Source organism: Leopardus geoffroyi, chromosome B1, assembly GCF_018350155.1.
Source record: "Leopardus geoffroyi isolate Oge1 chromosome B1, O.geoffroyi_Oge1_pat1.0, whole genome shotgun sequence".
Taxonomy (NCBI): Eukaryota; Metazoa; Chordata; class Mammalia; order Carnivora; family Felidae; genus Leopardus; species Leopardus geoffroyi.
In genome coordinates this window covers 137,026,729-137,049,110 of record NC_059327.1, presented here as the reverse complement: position 1 = coordinate 137,049,110, position 22,382 = coordinate 137,026,729, and the positions used below count along the sequence as shown (strand labels likewise).

At 39.7% G+C, this 22,382-nt stretch overlaps 1 protein-coding gene across 3 annotated transcripts in view; it reads left to right on the top strand.

Annotated features, from left to right (window-relative positions):
* Window positions 1-22,382, top strand: part of GPAT3 (glycerol-3-phosphate acyltransferase 3) — a 65,663-nt gene that overhangs the window by 9,298 nt on the left and 33,983 nt on the right. The gene's annotated exons all lie outside the window — the stretch shown is intronic.

Below are 22,382 nucleotides of genomic sequence, written 5' to 3'. Positions count from 1 at the left end.
GTTTTTATTAGCACTGTAGTCTAACTTGCGGTTCTCAAAAATGTTCCTCAAAATACCCTTTCCTGCTAACGACTGATTGATAATACATGAAATAAATAATAACTGCCCCATGAAATAAGTTTGGGAATCACCACATGCTATACCTTACATTTGGAAAGTAATATTATACAGTAACAAAGGCTCAGAAATGTCCTACAGTAAAGAAACCTGTTTAATTTTTGTTAGAAGTGAGCTGACAAGTCAGCTGAGCTCACTCGTGTATCCATTACTGCTTTGCTTTTGTTCCAACAAACCTTTTCACTTTTGGGGTAAGAATTTTAAGAATTGGTTAAGACACGGGGGATCATAGGAGAGTAGAATTCTATGGAAAGGATGACTACGAAATTAGGAACTTGATTTAATTAAAAGACTAAGCCTTTGTGTGTTTTTCAAAAATAATGTGCAAACAATTTTGTGCCTATCTGATTTAGGATAAAAGATGACCAAAGTGTCAAGCCCTTCACTAGAAGGAACTTATCTTCCAGAGGCTTGTCTAGGAGAAACTGTAGAAATGGTATACCACAGTGCATTTTGGAAATAAAGTATTTGAGTGGAAACGTTGGCTCATTTTGTGTAAATGGATTGTTATGTTCAAATGATTGAAGCAGCTAGTAGACCTTCACGGTGTATACTTGGACACCAAGTATTATCATCAGTAACATTTTACCAAAATTAGATATTTTCAGTGCTACACAATCCCCTTTTTATTGCCAGGTACCTTCTCTTGGACATAGCAGATCTACTAATATTTTATGTTTCTGGGTACATTTAAAAATGTACGTTATGGGGCGCCTGGGTGGCGCAGTCGGTTGAGCGTCCGACTTCAGCCAGGTCACGATCTCGCGGTCCGTGAGTTCGAGCCCCGCGTCGGGCTCTGGGCTGATGGCTCAGAGCCTGGAGCCTGTTTCCGATTCTGTGTCTCCCTCTCTCTCTGCCCCTCCCCCGTTCATGCTCTGTCTCTCTCTGTCCCAAAAATAAATAAACGTTGAAAAAAAAAATGTACGTTATGATTACGTACTCCTTATGATTTAAGGAGACGACAAACTTTATTGCTGGTTTTTCTGTTGTACTTGGTGAGACTTTGGGCTGTCACTGATTTTCTTGTTGTTGTTGTCAGTTTATTTCTTTTGAGAGAGAGAGAGAGAGAGAGAGAGCAGGGGAGGGGCAGAGAGAGAGGGAGAGACAGAATGCCAAGCAGGCTCCAGGCTGCCAGCGTGGAGCCCAATGTGGGGCTTGAACTTAAGAACTGTGAGATCATGACCCGAGCCGAGGTCAAGAATCAGATGCTTAATTGACTGAGCCACCCAGGCGCCCCTGGGCTGTCACTGATCTTGAGTGAAATTCTGTAGAGCCCTAGAGATTGGGGTATTGGTGGTGCATGTGTTGGGCCATGAATTTAAAAGGGCACAAGGTGTTTCAATTTGGTAGGTTAAGAGGATTAAAATCTCTAGGTGAGGGTTTCCTTACCACTTTTTAGCCTAAATAGAAGTGAATATTGTCACTTGTTGAATTTTTTTTTTTTTTTTGTCACACATCTGTCTTTTCCATGGTACCACCAGGAAAGAATAGAAGCGAACAAGAGGAGAAAACAGAAATCATAATGGTTTAGAGTATGGCTGAAGACTGCCAAATTTTCTTCTTTCATTCAGAGTAGCCGTCTTTCCTTTTAGCCATGAAATTGGGAGTGACTGTTGCAGTTACGAGCATTTGATATCTGTAAGGTTGGTGGGGAATCCAAAGATGATGAAGATAAGGTTCCTGTGGGGAGACAGGTATCCGACCGGTCACTGTGATAAATGCTAAAGTAGGTGCATAAGCAAAGGACAACGTGGGATCTAATTTAGGCTCTGATATATCCTGCTTTCGTCTCTGTTAATCCCACAAGTGTGCATGGTATGCACCTCCATTCCCATTCTGATTTGCATCCTGCTTGGGTAGCCCTGTTAGAGGGTGTGTGCCCTATTGATACATCCTGCTGTTTGGAGTCAGCAGAGAGGTAATATCTTAATCCTAGATAGACTGGCCAAGGGTGATGAAACACACTGAGCACTTGTGTGCCTGGCTGGTGCAATCTTCTGCCTTCGGAGCATCATGTCTCGGTACTGCAGCCAACAGTAGCCCGAGTCAGCGTTGAGTCGGTCAAAGTTGAGGCAAGGGTCACAGGCAGACCAAGGGCCCCAAGAGTGCGGATGTGATGTCTGAATGATATAGTGCTGATGACAGGTTTACGAAACTGAGAGGGAGAGAATTGCTAAACAGGGAAAATAGTTATGTTTATTTTCTGCACCCAAAATTCACTCTGCTGCTCTTTTACTTAATGAAGCACATTAAAAAAAAAAAAAATGTTTATTTTTGAGAGAGGGCCGGGGAGAAGGGGGCAGAGAAAGGGAAACCGGGGATCTGAAGCAGGCTCTGCACTGTCTGCACAGAGCCCGATGCCGCGCTCGAACTCATGAACCATGAGCTCCTGACCTGAGCCAAAGTCGAGGCTTAACCGACTGAGCTGTCCAGGTGCCCCGAAGCACATTTTTGGAAATACTTTTTAAGTCTCTCTTTCCAGTGAGACCCCTTTTTCAGTGTATTTCTCCTGTGCCTTTATTAGTAAGACAGCTAAAAGCTGAACCTAGAGAAATATTACCTTTGTGGTTAAATAATCCTCTTCTGTCTTTAGCCATATTCTGCTGTATCTTCTGTTAAACATCTGTCTCATTTATTGATGGAGCTTCAGATATGATCATGAGCAAGAGCTCTTTAAGAAGCTCTGTTATTGCACCTTCTTCTTCCAGTTTTAAGGACTTTTCCTCATTGTTAATACAACCATGAAGGTAAATATTTCCCCCCCTCTTCAAGTAACTGTGTTATTCTGAGCATCTTGACTCAGTGGAGAATGTAGAAGTCCCCTCTACCCTAGTTTTTGTTTCCTGAGGGCTCATATGCTGGAGAGGCTAAAACAAGAGACAAGAAGGCTATTGAGTCCTTTGCTTCTCTGCATCAGCTGTGCTTTATCACTCCAGCCTTAGGACAAATGCATCTTCTGGGACCCAGGTACGTGGTCTGATGGAGATAGTATCAACTTTTATTTTACTTTGTCGTAAATAGTGCAAAGGACCATCGACTATTAATAAGAGCCACCAACCTTGGGTGCCTGGGTGGCTCAGTCATTAAGCATCTGACTTCAGCTCAGGTCATGATCTCACGGTTTGTGAGTGTGAGTCCCACAGTGGGTGAGCTTGAGCCTGGCTTGGGTTGATCATGAGCTCTGCTTTTCTCTCTCTCTCTCTCTCTCTGCCCCAGGTGAGATTCTCTTTCTCTCTGTCCCCCTCTCACTTGCACATCCCCCCTCTCTCTCAAAACAAACAAACAAACAAACAAACAAACAAACAAACACCACCCCAAATAAAACAATGAAACTGTAGTTTTATGCTATATTTATTAAAAAAAAAAAAAAAAGCCCCCAACCTCACCCTTGGGTGCCTAACTGATTTGGAAGACTTCTTGTGTAATAGATTTCAAATAGTAATTAGGATTGCTCTTGTAATCATTGTGATTCATTATGCCATTTTCATGACTCAAGATGAATTCCACTGTACATTGCATTATATTACTAGGACATTTTGAACAATTACCCACCATAGGTCAACAGGCAGGATGAAAGGCCCGAATTTGCCCTTGGCCTGGAGTGTCTCAAACAAAACCAATAAATAGAGGCTATGGTTCAGTCATTTTGGCACTGTTTTCTAGAATGTGGCGCTGGCCTGACTTAGCGTTATCTGCATGCCAGATGCATGCCACCTCCTCAGTCCTCCCCTTTGCCCCACTTCAGGAGGCATCACACACAGGGATCTGTGGTCACATGGCCTGTTGTTAGTGAAGCCCCGTGCTGAATTTCTCTCCTGCCCTGTGCGTCTTACCCCCAGAGCCCATCTCTTCCTCCACCCAAACACACACAAAGGACAAAATGCTGTGGAGAAACTTCTCATGTTATACCTATTCAGAGAGAATTCAGGCTGCTTAACATTTCCACTGATTTTACTCTTGGAATTCTTTCTGTGAGACTTGATCAACCATGGTGATGCTGGAACAATATAGGTCACATCAATATTGTGAATTTAATAAATTCACAAGCTAAAGATATTGTAAATTCAATAAAGATTTTTATTTACTATATTTATCTTTATTGTAATTTACAATAAAGATATTATAAATTCAATACCTTGAATTTATAGAAAATGTGGCATAATATTCTGTGACAGAAATTTGAGTATCATTTTCTATACTCATTTTTGCTTCGGGCAGGCTGTTTTTGATAGTCTGTTTACATCAACTAATTGTCAACTAGTATTGTCTTGGCATAAACTCCCTGAGTACAAGTCCTCAAGGATATAGAGTATAATGCATTTAAAGGGGTTATCTTGCTGATAAAATATTGGAACTTGTCTAGCTACTTGTAGAGAGAAAAATAATCCATTTATGGGATATGGAAGGATTATAGCGTGAGATTTTTCCTTATCACGGCCAAATGCTTTTATTAGTCTGCCTCTATTCATAAATCTTGTGCCTGATGGTGGTGATGAAGATGATGATAATTTTCAAACATACACAAAGGTAGAGAAATAGTATATTGAACCCAATATAGGCAATATTTGTCAAGATTTTGCCACACCTGATTCATCTATGCCTTCTTACTTTCTGCTAAAATATTCAATGCAGTATAAAATTTCATATCCTTTCATGCATTTTTAAATTAAAAATTTTTTTAAATGTTTATTTTTGAGAAAGAAAGAGCATGAGCAAGGCAGGGCAGAGAAAGAGGGAGACACAGAATCTGAGCTCTCAGCACAGAGCCTGATGCAGGACTTGTACCCACAAAACACACGATCATGACCTGGGCTGAAGTCCCGTGCTTAACCGACTGAGCCACCCAGGCACCCCTTTTCATGTGTTTTTAAAAAAGGATTAAAAAATAATCAGTGCTATTATCCCTTTAATTCAAACCTAATTTTTTAATATCATCTAATATACAGTCCATATATAAATTCCCCTAACAGTTTCAAAATGTTTTTATAATTGATTTATTTGAATTGAGGTTCAGTCATGGCCCATGAACTTGTTTGTTTATTTATTTATTGATATGGCTTATTGGACAGATGGAGTATAATTTTTGTTCTTGGAACAAAATAGCAGTTCTTAATAGCAGGTGATTCTGAAAAATTTCGCTTGCATACCTTGCATTTTTATCCTCACAGCTTGATATAGCTCTGTGGAAGACAAGGTTTAATTCTTTTGCTTGTTTATTTGTTTGTTTGTAAACCGTCAGATTATTCCTCTGTATTTCTAAGCAATATAATGAAATTTAATCAACCACTTAGGAGAGCAATTTGGCACAGCTGAAGACTCATTACACGGTAGCCCCTTAATTCCACTTTTCCTAAGATATCAAACCCACCCAAACTCTCAGCATGTATGTATTAGGAGACATGCATCAAATGGATACCAATAGTGAAAATAGGGCAACAATCCTGTCACTCATCAGGAGGAGAATTAATATGTGAGCTAGTTCAAATGAACTAACTGGATTTACATGAAGAGAACAAAGTATGTACATCTTAATGTTAAGTGAAAATAACATGTATGGTGTAATATTTATTTAAAATTATTACTATACGCAGATACCATATAATTATGTAGATATATGCAGATAAGTGTAAAATATATGTGGAAATGAAATGTACTATAGGTTAGTGTTTATCTTCTAGGAGGGAGGAGAAAAGGTGGGGAGATGGGCTTTAACTGTATCTCTAATTGTTTTCTTTAAAGACTATCTGAAGGGACGCCTGGGTGGCTCACTCGGTTGAGCGTCCGACTTCAGCTCAGGTCATGATCATGGGGTTCATGAGTTCAAGCCCCACATCAGGCTCGCCACTGTCAGTGCAGAGCTCGCTTTGGATTCTCTGTCCCCCTCTTTCTGTCTCTCCCCTGCGTGCTCTCTTTTAAAAATAAATAAACATTAAAAAAAATTTACCTTCCTTAAACAAAAAAAAGAATACCTGAAGCAAATATGACAATAAGTCTCTTTTTTCTTTGTTGAACTCAAAAATTTTTTGTTAAACTTATATTTTAAGCATAAAAATTTAAAAAACCCAACTAATAAGATATTAAGAATATTAAGAATTGCTCAACTAGAGTCCTTAGTCTGATGGGTGGAAGTAGTTTTATAATAGAAAATAAAAATTTGTCTCAGGGGTGTGATTGATGGTTACCTACCTGCTCCAAAGTACATCTTCATTCAGTCTGTCCAATGCTTGGAGTTGACATTTAAACCAATGGGAATCGAAATATATTACCTTTTGGAGCTGGGATTCTCAGCCTCAGCACTACTGACATTTTGGGTTGAATAATCCTTTGTCATGGGAGTAAATGCATTGTAAGATGCTTAGCAGTATCCCTGGTCTCTACCCACTAGATGATAGTAGTGTACCCCCTAATGTGACAACCAGTGTGTCTCCAGACACTGACATATGTCCCCAGGGGGCAAAGTCCTCTCCTGACTCCTAACCTCTGTCCTCTCCTTTGCAAAGCACTGCTCTTAGAGAATAATGTGTTTTTCTATTGGAATCCAATATCATTAGCATAATTTATCTTAGTTTTCTAACAAATAGGCCCTTGAGGGAGCAGAACTTGATTTCCAGTTTTTGGTGGTGTGGCTGGTGTGGGGAAGGACAGAAAGTGAGGTAAGGCACGTGAACAACAGGGTGAGCAGAGAACACTGGATGGTGGGAGAGGAAGCTTGCTCCTTAAGGAAAGGTAGAAGTGAGACAAGGGACTCTTTCTGCAAACTTTGCCTCATAATCTGATGAAAATATGCTGTTTTGGAGGGAGCTTTATTTTAGAATGGATTGGAGACTTGTGTATAACTATGTACTCTAACCTCCGGAAAGGAGATGACTTAACATTTAATTCTGGCCAACAGTGAGTAAGCAGGAAGGAGTGGTTCTGGCAGGAAAGAAAGTAAAAAGTCAGGTCAGACTAATGGCTTTCATTGCATTGTAAAGTGATGGGTGGGAGGAGAGTGATATAAGCCCTAAATCACAGAAAGGAAGGCTCCTAACTTAAGAAAGCAGTTAGGAAGCTCATAAAACATACTCTCTTATTTTGCAGATTGTTTTCTTGTCACGTAGCAGGAACAAAGTAGGTGATGTGCCCTGTGCCCAATCCCTATTTTCTATGAAATGAGTTTTGCTTTTAAACATAAATGATAAAAGCAGGTTTTAAATCTTTCTATCCCCAGCACTGTTTAGCTGTTGGCCATCTTGTTGGTGCTTTGGCTCTCTTAGTCCTAAACTCCTCAGCGGATTGGGAGAGTACCTGCATCTCAGAATTGTGGAGGTTTGAAAAAGTCAGATGAGAATGAGACTCAGGGATTCTTTGAGAGTGAGAAGATAGCTGGATCAGGTGACTGGATAGTCAACTTGAGAAGACATTCTCTGTTTAGAGAAGTTCTCTGTGACATTGGGAGGAGCAGACATCTCATCAGGTACCTATCAAATCTAAAATCCAGCTTGTCACTCTAGAAGTGTTCCCCAAACTAATCTCCCCACCTAACACACCCCCCAGAGAAAACCCTAGTCAAAACTACAAAGCTTCTGCATTTTGTTTCTACTTTATAGACAAAATCCTGTCAATAATAATAAGAATCACCACCATTTATTAAACAGTGGCTCCATTGTGCAAAATTATTTACATGAGGGAGGTCTTGGTAATTCTCTCTTAACTGATGAGAAAACAATGGGTGAAGGAGGTCAAGTGACTCCTTCAGATCATTTAAGTAGTCAGGGCAGACTGAAAAGAAAGCCCAATTTGTCTTTCCTATTCAGAATCTCTTGCCACAACTCCCTGCCTAAACTATACCTTCCTTACCTGCTCCTCTGGTCATTCCATGCCTTCTCATTCTCCCTTGGAAGGTTGAGGTAACTCTTCCACAAATGGAAACTCCCTGCTGAAAGTTGGCTTCGTCGCATCTTAGGAAATGCATAACATTTCAATTTCAAATCATCAACAGAATTTTTAAAGAAATGAAATCTATTAAGAACATTTAGAATTATAATAAAAGATACTATACATAAATGCCAAGCCATAATGTTGACATTATAATTGATTTGATGGCTTATTTGACAATGAAGTTTTATAGATGCTTCTCTGTTGTGGGATTTCTTGTTTAATCAAACGAGTTATGTCCAAATCAACAAAGTTAATGGGGTCCATCGGCCAAGAAGAGATGGGTTAACAGTATACTGAATGGGATGTTAAAATGTTAGTTAAACTGAAACTCTGCCTGTTAATTCTAAATGCCTGTTAGTTTCTCTGCGGTGTTGACAGAGAATTGATTACAACAATGTCCATACTTCCCTCCATTTATGCTTCAAAACAGTTGTAAACACGTGGTTAATTTCATGACTAGCATTTATATCTGGGGGTTAAAATCTTCCTCTTTTGTCATTAGCATTGGTTATTTTGTAAGTTTCTAGGGAACTACCGGGGTATATAATGGTGAAAAAGGGAGTTGATTTTCTCATCTGCTTTTCTCAGGAGAACAAAAATTTGTCTCCAGTACTTGTAGCTTAGTACTTCTAGTCTTGATTACTTGTAGCTTCGTACTTCTAGTCTTGATAACTGAGAGACACTAACAGGAAAGTACTCTAAATTTAATAAGGGCCACATTTTTCTATTACAGATATATAAGCCATACAGAAAACAGGAAAATAGAAGGTACCTTTACTTCAGTAAAGCTTTTGATTGTATCCTATTCCAAATAACAGGGTTGACAAATCCACTCTCTCTGTTACCCCTCCCACGGCCCTGGAAGACATCTCTGGTTGATGAAGTCTTTGCCAATGAACCACCAGGTAGCCTCCTTAGCACAAACCTGCAGACACGCCCTCACTTCTCACTGATTTGGAGTTGGTCTGTGACGGCTGATGAAACAGTTGAAACAAGTTGAAACCTTGTTACCACTCGATCTGGAGAATAAATGGAGTTTCTCATACTATGTAGCAAAGGATCACTAACTAAAAGGAGGAGAACCTCTTGAGTAATTGGGCTTTGGTTTTGGTTAGATTTGGTTGTATTGTTCAAGGGGTTGTATTGAAAGTGCAGTATCATTGACTGAAAGCTCTTAGTTGGGTTTTAAATTACCTAGGAAACCGAATAGAATTTGAAGTAATCTTTTTAAAAATTTTATTTATTTAAATTCAAGTTAGTTAGGGGCGCCTGGGTGGCGCAGTCAGTTAAGCGTCCGACTTCAGCCAGGTCACGATCTCGCGGTCCGTGAGTTCGAGGCCCGCGTCGGGCTCTGGGCTGATGGCTCAGAGCCTGGAGCCTGTTTCCGATTCTGTGTCTCCCTCTCTCTCTGCCCCTCCCCCGTTCATGCTCTGTCTCTCTCTGTCCCAAAAATAAATAAACATTGAAAAAAAAAATTAAAAAAAAAAATAAATTCAAGTTAGTTAAAATACAGTGCAGTATTGGTTTTAGGAGTAAAACCCAGTGATTCATCACTTCCATAGAACACCCAGTGCTCATCCCAACAAGTGCCCTCCTTAGTGCCCATCACCCATTTAGCCCATCCCCCCCATCCACAACCCCTCCAGCAACCCTGTTTGTTCTCTGTATTTCAGGGTCTCTTATGGTTTGCCTCCTTCTCTGTTTTTATCTTATTTTTCCTTCCCTTCCCCTATGTTCATCTGTTGTGTTTCTTAAATTCCATATATGGGTGAAATCCTATATTTGTCTTACTCTGACTTATTTTGCTTAGCATAATACACTTTGGTTCTGTCCACATCGTTGCAAACGGCAAGATTTCATTCTTTTTGATACTCAAGTGATATTCCATTATATATACACCACATCTTCTTTATCCATGCATCCGTTGATGGACATTTGGGCTCTTTCCATACTTTGGCTATTGTTGATAGTGCTGCTATAAACATTGGGGGTGCAGTGCCCCTTAGACACAGCATTTTTGTATCCTTCGGATAAATACCCAGTAGTGCAATTGCTGGGTTGTAGGGTAGCTCTATTTTTAATTTTTTGAGGAACCTCTACCCTGTTTTCCAGAGTGACTGCACCAGTTTGCATTCGCACCAATAGTGATCTTGATTGTTTGGATTCGTGAGCCATCAGAGAGAAGATTGACATTCAAGATCCTTTATCAAAGGTGGATGCTCGGAAATGGAATAGAAAAGCCAGCCTTGATAGGAAAAGGCTTGCCACTTCAGAAGGGCCAGAGGCAGAGTTTTAGACCATCAGGCATGGAAAGCCAGGGAAAGTATAGAACCCAAAATAATGCTGCAGTTCATGGCAGAACCAGCATGTTCAACACACAGTGACAAGCTGCTTTGAATCACTCACCCTGGTCTCTGCATGAACACTTTACGCAGTGTTTTCTGGGTACCTGGGTTATATGCTGAACTATGCCCTCAGGCAACCCTTAGCCTACTTAAGGAGATATCACCAATATCCACATGTCCATGTGGCAAATGGGAACCAGGCAGTGCTGATGGTGTTGAATTTCACAAAAATAAATATAATTACCTCGAGTAAAGAAATGCATAAGCGTAGTATGAAAAGAGATTGTTTCAGATGGGGGATGTCAGAGAGAGTGTTTTGGTGAACATGTTAGTGTTGAACCAGTCATGTAGAGGTGGATTGGGATTAACTGAGGTGACAGGGCTTTCTAAACTGGGGGAATGAGGGAATAGCTTGGACAGCAATGGTAGTGAGCTAAGTTCATAGAAGGGAACAGACATAGAAATAAGGTTGGCAAGAAGATGACATGAGGTTGTGAAGGGCTCAAATGCTAAGTGCTTTCGATGTGATATAAAGGCATAGAAAAGCCTAGGTTTACCGTTTATATTGAGGGTGGTAAAGAAGAAATTCTGAAACCTGCAAAAAGGATTACTATAGTGGCAAACCAGACCTGTGAAGGTTGATTATTGAACTTGGAAAAAAAGAAGAGATGATTCCAATGACAGTTGATTAATTATTAGAAGGTAGAAGCCATCCCTCTTTCCCTCCACATCCATAAAAGATGGAACAAAAGAGGGGCACCTGGCTGGCTCAGTCCATGGAGCATGCAACTCTTGATCTCAGGGTTGTGAGTTCAAGCCCCACATTGGTCATGGATCTTACCTAAAATAAATAAATTTAAAGAAATGTTGGAACAAAAAGAATGTTGTAAAGTAAAAGAGTTGTTACATGTAAGACAGAGATTCTTAGCAAAAAATGATCATAAAACTAAACCAAGCTAGTAGGTAGATTATAATACAGAGAAGTTTTACAAATGGAATACGTAGTTGGGGCACCTGGGTGGCTCAGTTGGTTAAGCGTCTGACTTCGGTTCAGGTTATGATCTCACAGTTCGTGAGTTCGAGCCCCGCATCGGGCCCTGTGCTGACAGCTCAGAGCCTGGAGCCTGCTTTGGATACTATGTCTCCCTCTCTCTCTGCTCCTCCCCTGCTCATGCTCTGTCTGTCTCTCCTTCAAAAATAAATAAAAACAGGGGCGCCTGGGTGGCGCAGTCGGTTAAGCGTCCGACTTCAGCCAGGTCACGATCTCGCGGTCCGTGAGTTCGAGCCCCGCGTCAGGCTCTGGGCTGATGGCTCAGAGCCTGGAGCCTGTTTCTGATTCTGTGTCTCCCTCTCTCACTGCCCCTCCCCCGTTCATGCTCTGTCTCTCTCTGTCCCAAAAATAAATAAACGTTGAAAAAAAAAAAAAAAGTGTTTAAAAAAAAATAAATAAAAACATTAAAAGAAATAAAAAAAAAAACAAATAGAATATGTAGTCGAGAACTTAAGTTTTTCAGTGTGTGTTTGTCTCTATGTATCTGTTTGTGGGTCATTGGCTCCATAGGCAGAGGAATCAAGAAAGCTCTTCATCGGCTCTTTATTCTGCCAATAAGTCATGACAATCAAGCCCTCTTTACCTTTTCTCTTCCCTCTAGGAGGTTTTATAATGGCATTTCCCAGTTTTCTGTTTTCTTGCTGAAGCTTTTGGGAAAGCCTACGTTTTTGAATGAATAAGAAGGTGACAGGCTAGAGTGCCAAAGCATGCTTGGTACACAGAAGGCTGGGGAGATGGGGAGCAGATGGTGGTGGTTCCATTATTGTTCAGGATTGGCTCTCGGGGCTCAGGGAAAGGAGAAAGCCTGTTAGAATTGTGATTAGACAGAGTCCTTTTCTTGGGTTGGGGTAGGAAGAAGCTGGTGATGTCTGGATGCCTTGGGGATGGGCAAAGTTCTTAGACAGGGACCTTCCCCTTGTATGCCAACCCCAGTGTTTTGAAAGCTCTCTTCCTGTACCTCCTCTCCTAACTTCTCTAGGTCAGGTGCCTCGTTTTTCCACTTCTCTTTCTCAGAGTTCTGTTTCCTTCAAAACTTGAGCTGAGTAGAGAAGAACTTTAATTCCCTGGAGTCGTATTTTGTTTTTTTGAAGATTCCTCAGGGAGTAGAACCCGTAGAGCCCTTATGTCTCCTGTAACTTCTGGGGACACCTGGTGAACAAAAAAAAGCTGGGATGTGGTCCGCTTTTCTGTTAGGGTCTTAGAGCCTTCACCCTGTATTGCCTCAGCATTTCTGGAATTGATGGGCCTTGCCTGTGTGCTTTTCTGGTGTTGTGTGCTGGGTAGCCTGCACTGACTCATTTCACCTGGGGAATGGAGTGGACCTGAAAGCCCGAGGATGTAGGAAATGCCGTAGACAAACTTTGTGGGTGGGATAATTTGGTCCTTTTACCTTTAAAAGGGAAAATGCACTGTCTGCAGAGGACAGCAACTTGGAGGAACATTGACTTTGGCCCTTACAAAAAGCTAAAATACTTTGGAGACAGTGCATATACATATGAAGTGACATTCTTCTTCAAGTTATAAGAGAAAACAGCATTATGATTTCTGGTATCACTTTGCAACCAGTGGAATTCTGTTGGCTTACACAGAGAGGAAATTGATAATGAATTCTAGAGACTATCTTTAAAAGAAAGAAAGAAAAAAAGAAAGAAAGAAAGAAAGAAAGAAAGAAAGAAAGAAAGAAAGAAAGAAAGAAAGGAAGGAAGGGAGGAAGGAAGAAAGGAAGGCGGTAAAAAGGAGATTAAGACTGGACAGAGAGTGTAGGTTTTGGCTATGAGTAATTGATAACATTCGCCTACTTGGTAGACTATGTGCAGTACTTAAAGCCTTTGCAAGGATTAAGTGTATGTCCCCTTTTTCCCAAGTGTGGTAAGTTTTTTAGGTTGTTATGTTAGAGTATCAGGCATATAGATCACTTCCTTTCCTTGCCTCTGTAATGACATTGGTACAAATCTACACAAATAAATGAGCATCTTCATTTTCAATGGCTCAAATGTTCCTAACAGTCAGTTTATTTGCACCCAGTGGCCAATCCACATGACCTCTCCAGAACAGATTTCAAGTGTGTGAAGCCAGCAGGCATTGTGAAATCCCAACATGTGATGGTGTTCAGCCTTTGATGTTCATCTGACATTCTGCACAAGCCTGTCACCAGTCAGTAGAGAAGCGTGTGTCTCAGGGTATATATTCAAGGAGAGAGAAAGACAGGTATTTTGTAATCAACAAAAAGAAAAAATGTCCTTTTTTCCCTAAGGAAAGCCATTGCTTTGCCATTCTGTCCTTACCCCCATAGGAAAAGCCACCCATTGTGTCCTTTAGAATAAGCTTGTTTTAGAAACGTAGGAAAGACATTTCATGAGTTTGATGTAACTTGGTCTTTTTTTCTTTTTTATATTAAATATAATTTATTGTCAAATTGGTTTCCATACAGCACCCAGTGGTCATCCCAACAGGTGCCCTCCTCAATGCCTATCACCCACTTTTCCCACTCCCCCACCCCCATCAACCCTCAGTTTATTCTCAGTATTTAAGAGTCTCTTATGGTTTGCCTCCTTCCCTCTCTGTAACTTTTTTTCCCCCCTTCACCTCCCCCATGGACTTCTGTTAAGTTTCTCAGGTTCCACATATGAGTGAAAACATATGGTATCTATCTTTCTCTGCCTGAGTTATTTCACTTAGCATAATACTCTTCAGTTCCATCCACATTGCTACAAATGGCCATATTTCATTCTTTCTCATTGCCAAGTAGTATTCCATTGTATATGTAAACCGCATCTTCTTTATCCATTCGTCAGTTGATGGACATTTAGGCTCTTTCTGTATTTTGGCCATTGTTGAAAGTGCGTTATAAACATTGGGGTGCAAGTGCCCCTATGCATCAGCACTTCTGTATCTCTTGGATAAATTCCTAGCAGTGCTATTGCTGGGTCATATTTTTAATTTTTTGAGGTACTTCCACGCTGTCTTCCAGAGCGGCTGCACCAGTGTGCATTCCTGCCAAAAGTGCAAGAGGGTTCCCGTTTCTCCACATCCTCTCCAGCATCTATAGTCTCCTGATTTGTTCATTTTAGCCACTCTGACTGGCATGAGGTGGTATCTCAGGGTGGTTTTGATTTGTATTACCCTGATGGGGAGTGACGTTGAGCGTCTTTTCATGTGCCTGTTGGCCATCTGGATGTCTTCTTTAGAGAAGTGTTATTCATGTTTTCTGCCCATTTCTTCACTGGATTATTTGGTTTTTGGGTGTGGAGTTTGGTGAGTTCTTTATAGATTTTGGATACTAGCCCTTTGTCTGATATATATTTGCAAATACCTTTTCCCGTTCCGTTGGTTGCCTTTGAGTTTTGTTGGTTGTTTCCTTTGCTGTGCAGAAGCTTTTTATCTTCATAAGGTCCCAGTAGTTCATTTTTGTTTTTAATTCCCTTGCCTTTGGAGATGTGTCAAGTAAGAAATTGCTGCAGCTGAGGTCAGGGAGGTTTTTTCCTGCTTTCTCCTCTAGGGTTTTGATGGTTTCCTGTCTCACATTCAGGTTCTTCATCCATTTTGAGTTTATTTTTGTGAGTGGTGTAAGAAAGTGGTCTAGTTTCATTCTTCCGCATGTTGCTGTCCAGTTTTTCCTGCACCATTTGTTAAAGAGACTATGTTTTTTCCACTGGATATTCTTTCCTGCTTTGTCAAAGATTAGTTGGCCATACTTTTGTGGGTCTAATTCTGGGTTATCTATTCTATTCCATTGGTCTATTTGTCTGTTTTTGTGCCAATACCACACTGTTTTGATGATTACAGCTTTGTAGTAGAGGCTAAAGTCTGGGATTGTGATGCCTCCCTCTTTGGTCTTCTTCAATATTACTTTGGCTATTCGAAGTCTTTGTGGTTCCATACAAATTTTAGGATTGCTTGTTCTAGCTTTGAGAAGAATGCTGGTGCAATTTTGATTGGGATTGCATTGAATGTGTAGATAACTTTGGGTAGTATTGACATTTTAGCAATATTTATTCTTCCATCCAGGAGCATGGAATGTTTTTTCATTTCTTTGTATCTTCTTCAATTTCCTTCTTGAGCTTTCTATAGTTTTCAGCATACAGATCTTTTACATCTTTGGTTAGGTTTATTCCTAGGTATTTTATGCTTCTTGGTGCAATTGTGAATGGGATCAGTTTCTTTATTTGTCTTTCTGTTGCTTCATTATTGGTGTATAAGAATGCAACTGATTTCTGTACATTAATTTTGTATCCTGTGACTTTGCTAAATTCATGTATCAGTTGTGGCAGACTTTTGGTGGAGTCTGTCGGGTTTTCCACGTATAATATCGTGTCATCTGCAAAAAGTGAAAGCTTGACTTCATCTTTGCCAATTTTGATGCCTTTGATCTCCTTTTGTTGTCTGATTGCTGATGCTAGAATTTCCAACACTATGTTATACAACAGCAGTGAGAGTGGACATCCCTGTCGTGTTCCTGATCTCGGGGCAAAGCTCTCAGTTTTTCCCCATTGAGGATGATGTTAGCTGTGGGCTTTTCATAAATGGCTTTTATGATGGTTAAGTATGTTCCTTCTATCCCGACTTTCTCGAGGGCTTTTATTAAGAAAGGATGCTGAATTTTGTCAAATGCTTTTTCTGCATTGATTGACAGGATCATATGGTTCTTATCTTTTCTTTTATTAATGTGATGTATCACATTGATTGATTTGTGAATGTTGAACCAGCCCTGCAGCCTAGGAGTGAATCCCACTTGATCATGCTGAATAATTCTTTCTATATGCTGTTGAATTCGATTTGCTAGTATCTAGTTGAGAATTTTTGCATCCATATTCATCAGGGATATTGGCCTGTAGTTTTCTTTGTTTGCTGTGTCTCTGTCTGGTTTGGGAATCAAAGTAATGCTGGCTTCATAGAATGAGTCTGGAAGTTTTCCTTCCCTTTCTATTTTTTTGGAACAGCTTGAGAAGGATAGGTATTATCTCTGCTTTAAATGTCTGGTAGAACTCCCCTGGGAAGCCATCTGGTTCTGGACTCTCATTTGTTGGGAGATTTTTGATAACGGATTCAATTTCTTCGCTGGTTATGGGTCTCTTCAAGTTCTCTATTTCTTCTTGTTTGAGTTTTGGAAGTGTGTGGGTGCTTAGGAATTTGTCCATTTCTTCCAGGTTGTCCAGTTTGTTAGCATATAATTTTTCATAGTGTTCCCTGATAATTGCTTGTATTTCTGAGGGATTGGTTGTAATAATTCCATTTTCTTTTTTGTTTTTTTTTATTAAATTTTTTTTTTCAACGTTTATTTATTTTTGGGACAGAGAGAGACAGAGCATGAACGGGGCAGGGGCAGAGAGAGAGGGAGACACAGAATCGGAAACAGGCTCCAGGCTCTGAGCCATCAGCCCAGAGCCTGACGCGGGGCTCGAACTCACGGACCGCGAGATCGTGACCTGGCTGAAGTCGGACGCTTAACCGACTGCGCCACCCAGGCGCCCCAATAATTCCATTTTCATTCATGATTTTGTCTATTTGGGTCCTCTCCCTTTTCTTTTTGAGAAGCCTGGCTAGCGGTGTATCAATTTTGTTTATTTTTTCAAAAAAACAACTCTTGGTTTCATCGATCTGCTCTACAGTTTTTTTAGATTCTATATTGTTTATTTCTGCTATGATCTTTATCATTTCTCTTCTTCTGCTGGGTTTGGGGTGTCTTTGCTGTTCTGCTTCTATTTCCTTTAGGTGTGCTGTTAGATTTTGTATTTGGGATTTTTCTTGTTTCTTGAGATAGGCCTGGATTGCAATGTATTTTCCTCTCAGGACTGCCTTCACTGCATCCCAAAGCGTTTGGATTGTTGTGTTTTCATTTTCATTTGTTTCCATATATTTCTTAATTTCTCCTCTAATTGCCTGGTTGGCCCATTCATTCTTTAGTAGGATGCGCTTTAACCTCCATGCTTTTGGAAGCTTTCCAGACTTTTTCCTGTGGTTAATTTCAAGTTTCATAGCATTGTGATCTGAAAGTGTGCATGGCATGATCTCAATTCTTTTATACTTATGAAGGGCTGTTTTGTGACCCAGTATATGATCTATCTTGGAGCATGTTCCATGTGCACTCGAGAAGAAAGTATATTCTGTTGCTTTGGGATGCAGAGTTCTAAATATATCTGTCAAGTCCATCTGATCCAATGTATCATTCAGTGCCCTTGTTTCTTTATTGTTCTCATGTCTAGATGATCTATCTATTGTTGTAAGTGGAGTATTAAAGTCCCCTGCAATTACCACATTCTTATCAATAAGGTTGCTTATGTTTGTGATTGATTGTTTTATATATTTGGGGGCTCCCGTATTTGGCGCATAGACATTTATAATTGTTATCTCTTCCTGATGGATAGACCCTGTAATTATTATATAATGCCCTTCTTCATCTCTTGTTACAGCCTTTAATTTAAAGTCTAGTTTGTCTAAGTATGGCTACTCCAGCTTTCTTTGACTTCCAGTAGCATGATAGATACTTCTCCATCCCCTCACTTTCAATCTGAAGGTGTCCTCAGGTCTAAAATGAATCTCTTGTAGAAAGCAAATAGTTGGGTTTTGTTTGTTTCTTTATCCATTCTGATACCCTATGTCTTTTGGTTGGAGCATTTAGTCCATTTACATTCAGTGTTATTATTGAAAGATATGGGTTTAGAGTCATTGTGATGTCTGTAGGTTTCATGCTTATAGTGATGTCTCTGGTACTTTGTGGTCCTTGCAACATTTCACTCACAGAATCCCTCTTAGGATCTCTTGTAGGGCTTAGTTTAGTGGTGATGAATTCCTTCAGTTTTTGTTTGTTTGGGAAAACCTTAATCCTTCCTTCCATTCTGAATGACAGACTTGCTGGGTAAAGGATTCTCGGCTTCATATTTTTCCTGTTCATGACATTGAAGATTTCCTGCCATTCCTTTCTGGCCTGCCAAGTTTCAATAGATAGGTCTGCTACTACCCTTATGGGTCTACCTTTGTATGTTAAGGCCTGTTTATCCCTGGCTGCTTTCAGAATTCTCTCTTTATCCTTGTATTTTGCCAGTTTCACTATGATATGTCATGCAGAAGATCAATTCAAGTGACATCTGAAGGGAGTTTTCTGTGCCTCTTGGATTTCAATGCCTGTTTCCTTCCCCCTATCTGGGAAGTTCTCAGCTATGATTTGTTCAAGTATACCTTCAGCCCCTTTCTCTCTCTCTTTTTCCTGAATTCCTATGATACGGATATTGTTTCGTTTGATTGTATCACTTAGTTCTGTAATTCTCCCCTCATACTCCTGGATTTTTTTTACCTCTCTTTTTCTCAGTTTCCTCTTTTTCCATAATTTTATCTTCTATTTCACCTACTCTCCCCTCTGCCTCTTCAATCTGCACTGTGGCCGCTTCCATTTTATTTTGCACCTCATTTATAGCATTTTTAATTCATCATGACTATTTTTTAGTCCCTTGGTCTCTATAGCAATAGATTCTCTGCTGTCCTCTATGCTTTTTTCAAGCCCAGTGATTGATTTTGTGACTATTATTCTAAATTCTTGTTCAGTTATATTGCTTAAATTGGTATTATCAATTTGTTAGTGTCACCACTTCCTGAATTTCTTTTGAGAAGAATTCTTCCATTTAGTCATTTTGGCTAGTTTTCTGTCCCTTATGCATTTTAAAAGCTTGTTGTGTGCTTTGCACCTGTGAGCCCTGCTATATTAAAGGAGGGTCATATACTCTCCAGGGCCTGGCCCTTCAGGAGGTGTTTTTTCAGAGGTTGTTACTTGCTCTCTGTTGTTGTGACTTTTGTTATTTTGTTACCCTACTGGTAGTGCTATTTTGGACTTCCCACATGTATGCTTTGATTTGTTCTTTGGAGTACCCCTATCTTTTTTCCAGCTTTCCCATTTTCTTTCTGGTAGATTCAGTCTCTTTTCCTCCCAGGCTCTGGTGTTTAAAGTCTTTTGGCTTATGCACTTCTTTGTTTGAGAGAAGCGGGAAGTGTGGATCCCCCTACTTCTCTGGCGTGTTGGCCCCTCCTCCTGAGCTAACTTGGTCTTTTTTTGATCTTTGCTTATAATTGGTTAAGACAATGCCTGCATCATGTAATGAATGGAGTTCGTGGTTCATGGGCTTGAAAAAAAGGGGGGGGGTGGCATTCTGCTGATGTGAATAATTTTGAATGATTTTAGGACTAGAGTCATCAGGTGGAAGAAATTGTAAGGAAAAGCAGGAGGGTGGGAGAACCCAGGAAGTATTAGGAGCCCAAAGACTGATTTAGTTTGGCTGGAACTAGAATAAGTGAAAATGAGTTGGATATAGGAGTAAGATTAGATAGATATATAGGTTTAAGTTAAGTCCTAAAAGGCCTCAAATGCCAGGTTAATAAAGTACTTCTTTAGATGAGGGCGTCTCAAAGTTCCATGTATCTTTAGCTTTGCAGAAGTAGGATTAGACAGGAAAAGGGAGGGAGAAGTGGAGAAAGAAGAGATGGTAGATGGCAAGCCATTCTGGAAATAATGGGACCTTGATTTGCAAATATTGATCACTCTTGTATCCCAGGCATAAATCTCCCTTGATCGTGGTGAATGATTTTTTAAATATATTGTTGGATTCGGTCTGCTAATATTTTGTTGAGGATTTTTGCATCTATGTTCATCAGAGATAGTGGCCTGTAGTTCTCTATTTTTGTGGTGTCTTTGGGTTGTTTTGGTATCAGGGTAATGCTGGCCTCATAGAATGATTTGGTAGTTTTCCTTCCCCTTCTATTTTTTGCAATAATTTGAGAATAATAGGTATTAACTCTTCTTTAAATGTTTGGTAGAATTCACCTTTGAAGCCATCTGGTCCTGGACTTTCGATTGTTGGGAGATTTTTGATTACTGATTCAATTTCATTCTGGTTATTGGTCTGTTCAAATTTTTTATTTCTTCCTGTTTTAGTTTTGGTACTTTATATGTTTCCAGGAAGTTACCCATTTCTTCTAGGTTGTCTGAATTTGTTGACATATCATTCTTCACAATATTCTCTTAGAATCTTTTGTATTTCTGTGGTGTTGGTTATTATTTTTCCTCTTTCATTTGTGATTTTATTTAAGTCTTCTCTGTCTCTCTCTGTCTCTCTCTCTATTTTTTTTTTTTTAGTAAGTCTGGCTAGACGTTTATCAGTTTTGTTGATCTTTTCAAAGAACCAGCTCCTGGTTTCATTGATCTGTTCTGTTGTTTTTTTGGTTTCTATATCATTTATTTCTGCTCTAATCTTTATTATTTCCTTTCATCTGCTGGCTTTAGGCTTCATTTTTTGTTCTTTTTCTAGCTTCTTGTAGGTGTGAGGTTAGGTTACTTATTTGAGATTTTTCTTGCTTCTTGATATAGTACTGCATTGCTATATACTTCCCTCTTAGGAATGCCTTTGCTGTACCTCAAAGGTTTTGGACCATTGTGTTTTCATTTTCACTTCTTTCCATGTATTTTCTTTCTTTCTTTAAAAAAATTTTTTTAATGTTTTTTTTTGAGAATATGAGAGAGAGAGAGAGAGAGAGAGAGCAAGCAGGGGAGGGGCAGAGAAGGAGAGAGGGCGACACAGAATCCAAACAGGCTCCAGGATCTGAGCTGTCAGCACAGAGCCCGACATAGGGCTCGAACCAGTGAATCATCAGATCATGACCTGAGCTGAAGTCGGATGCACAACCAACTGAGCCACCCAGGCACCCCTCCATGTATTTTCTTTATTTCTAATTTCCTGGTTGACCCATTCATTTTTTTAGTAGCATGTTGTGTAACCTCCATGCATTTATGGTCTTTCCAAATTTTTTCTTGTGGTTGACTTCAAGTTTCATAGTGTGGTGGTCAGAAAATATGCATGGCATGATCCCAGTCTTTTTGTACTCGTTGAGGCCTGATTTGTGACCTAGTATGTGGTCTATTCTAGAGAACGTTCCATGTGCACTTGAAAAGAATGTGTATTCTTCTGCTTTAGGACGAAAAGTTCCGACCGTATCTGTTAAGTCCATCTGGTCCAATGTGTCACTCAATGCTGGAAAGTGTTTGATTTCAGTAAGGTAGGAGGATATAAAAGTAAGAATTCTCATACTGTAGGTAGGTTTTCAGATTTTCTCTCTCTTTTTTTTTTTTCAGGTATGCAATTATTTTAACTTAAAATAGTGATGATTTAATCACTTCTTATTCAACTTTAGTTTGTCCTTGATTTCTTTTCCAGTTTCTACTTGATTTCTTTCACTTGTCTAAGTGCACTGGCCGCTACTCTGGTCCATTGCTGAAGGGCAGTGATGCTAGCTGCAGGTCTGGTCGGGACAGGCGGTAGTGCTGTCTGTGTCTTCCCAGTAAACAGCATACTCGCTTTGGTCTAGCTTTCTATCTCATGTTAAGTACTTGACTCTTGGTATATTAAATGAAAGAATGAATGTTGCATTTTTCATACTTTTTTCAGCTTTTTTGGTGATGAATATATATTTTACCCCTTAGACATATTATGGTAAATTTCATTAATAGCTTACCATGTGAGCCTCCTTCGCATTTATGCACTAAACATTGTCTGGTCATAATGTAATGCTGGAAACTGTCTGCCAAATTGGGGTTAGGATTGTTGCAATTGATCCTTGAGATTAGTGTACTAGCTACCTCCTTACTTCATCCTTCCCGTTCTCTCTTCCTTCTTAGATTTAAAGGCTTGGTAGAATTTTTTGTAAAGCTATGGGTCTGGTGCTTATGGGGGGGGGCGGTGAAACTTTTTTTTTACTCCCTACACATTATTTTATTTTTACAAACAGTTCTCTTTAGAGCCTTCATCTCTTGGTGTTAGTAATAGCCACGTGTTTTTGGTTTTGTTTGTAGAAAACTATCCGTTTTGCCCAGATTTTTATTAAATTTGTGTAGAACTTTGTGCAAAGTTTTTTCTTATGATTTTTATAATTTTGTTTATATTATTTCTCCTTCGTAAATTCTTATTTTG